Genomic DNA, 2,485 nt, shown 5'->3' with positions numbered 1-2,485 from the left:
ATCGTATAGTGTGCTCATGTTGTGAACTTGTGAAGAGTGTTTAATGTAACCAGGGGGCTCATTTGACATGTACATAGATTAGACGAATGCAAAATGGTGTGAAATGAAAGATCCTGAGGGTGATTTGAATGGTAGGCCCAAAAGAGTGCTTGTGAAATCACATGTCTTTGCAGTTGTCTCCATGTGGACACATCAAATTGTGAGAAGCATGTTTTTGTGAATTCCTCAGACGTACAGTATAGATATGAAATTTGAGTGAGTGTGAATGATATATTTGGTGAAATGTTCACAAGGTGAGATATCCTGTGAAAAATTCACAAGAAGTTTTACAAAATGTATACATGCACTACACTTGCAAAGGTTTTTTGCTTTTCTAGTGAAGGCACTATGTAATGACGGACTTTTTTGTGAGTCTCAAAGTGGTGTAACAAATCACAACATCATCTTGGTGCCATATAATGTTATAAGACCATGTAGCTTGGATCATCTTACAAGATGATGAGTTGTGTGAATTGTTCACAAGATGATGTATTTGGTGAAAAATTCACAAACTTTATCATCTTGTGAAATTTTCACAAAATGACATATCCTGTGAATGTTCCACAATATTACAAATTTTGTGAGATTTCCGCAAGATCATACATTTTGTGAAATTTTCACAACAATGTAACCTTTGCACAACCAATGTTACCTCCCATGCTTTGCTCTAGAAGTATACATGAATGAAAGTACTCAAAGTTTTTAAAAAGAACTTTCATCTCAGGGAGGCTGAGGTTAAGTTTTCACAATGTTGTGAAAAATTCACAGCATTGTGAATTTTTCACAGCATTGTGAATTTTTCACAATATTGTGAAATCTTCACAATATTGTGAAATCTTCACAATATTGTGAAAAATTCACAACATTGTGAAAAATTCACAACATTGCGCAATGTACTGAGAATCTATCATGGACTATTTCTATATCATGCACATGTGATCTTCGCATGAGACATTCATCTAGGATCTCTTCTGCACAACACTTGCCAATATTCAGAAGCAACAATTGCTGAAGACAACACTTTGAGGCTCAGTCAGTGGAAGGGTATGTTGCGGAGGAAGATTGGAATGTGAGATGTTCTATATTCAATTCCATAAAACATGTAATGCAATTTTATCTATGTACAAGGACTGAGAGATACAACATGCTGGTGCAATGTAAGAATTGTGTATGAGTATTGAGAAGGGCAGATGAGCCCAGATGAGATCTGCCCTTGAAGAGTAATCAGAGCCAGATGTGTAGCGAGTGAGTGTTGTGTATTTGAAGGTCAGATGAGCCCAGATGGGATTGCTCTTTACAGAATCATCAGAGCCGTATGTGTAGCCAGTGAGTTTTGTAGATATGAAGCTCAGATGAGCTCAGATGAGATCCCCCCCAATGTATTGGCTTGGAATCAAAGCTCATTATGTTATGTACACGGGTTGAGTCAAGCTGTAGCAGGTATACAGTGTTTGATTACCAAGTTGAGTCATAGTACACATGTGCAACCACCTAGAATGGAGTCGTGGTTGAGGGTAAATGCAGCAGATGAATCTGCCTGATGAGTAGCCAGATCAATCTGCTACGGCTTTAGTGACGGTTGTGTAGCCAGATGAATCTGAAGACTTTACAATAGTCGGGTTCAGATTCATACAGATGAATCTGAGACTGAGCCAGATGTGGGCAGATGAGTCAAATTTCGATTTTTGGGCTGCCTAACACCTGCAGAGGCACTTTGGGGATGTGAGATAGGCCCACAAGCTCTAGAGACATTCTAATGCATGTTTATGATGCAAAAAAAGTTGTTTTATTTGATGATTTTACCACTTAGATTTATAAAAACTTGTGGAGTTATTTCAAAATTTTTTCTCAGAGTCATCTGTCACATCTGGGCTCATCTGCGGCCCAATTTTCGGACATTATCCGTTGATACTGCATACATTATCTTTGGCTTACAGCCGAACATTCTGTGCGCCACAGCACCCTCATATAGCTTGTGAGTTGAGTTCCTTTCACGAGCCTCCTGAGTTCCAAAAGTGTAGTATCTCTCACTTTTGAACTCAGGTCAATGTAATGTTTGGCTGCTCTTTTAGCACCCATTGCCGGGAACATCTCTTACATATTGTCAGAGGATGTTCTTTTGCGGTAGCGGCGGAGCCCGGCCGCCTCCCGTTGGTTCTGCAAAACCAAAAGGTTCTTCGGAACCAATGGGGGGTTCTTCTGGCCGGGCTCTCACCTTCTTACCCGCCCGCCCTCCGTGATCGAGGGGTTTCTTCTTAGCTCCTGGATCCCCTACAACTGGGTCTCCAAGGCTTTCGGTGCCTAGCCTTCCAGGAGCTACCCCCTAACACCGACAGGGTCTTTGTAATGAAGGTTTCCACTAATGACCAGCATGTGCTGAATTGGAATTAGGTTTCTCTCGAAATCTCTGCTGAGTGACCAGCATGCGCCTAATGGAATAAAGTAT

This window comes from Melampsora larici-populina (genome assembly GCF_000204055.1).
Source record: "Melampsora larici-populina 98AG31 unplaced genomic scaffold MELLAscaffold_471, whole genome shotgun sequence".
NCBI classification, from domain to species: domain Eukaryota; kingdom Fungi; phylum Basidiomycota; class Pucciniomycetes; order Pucciniales; family Melampsoraceae; genus Melampsora; species Melampsora laricis-populina.
This window is presented reverse-complemented; position numbering follows the sequence as displayed.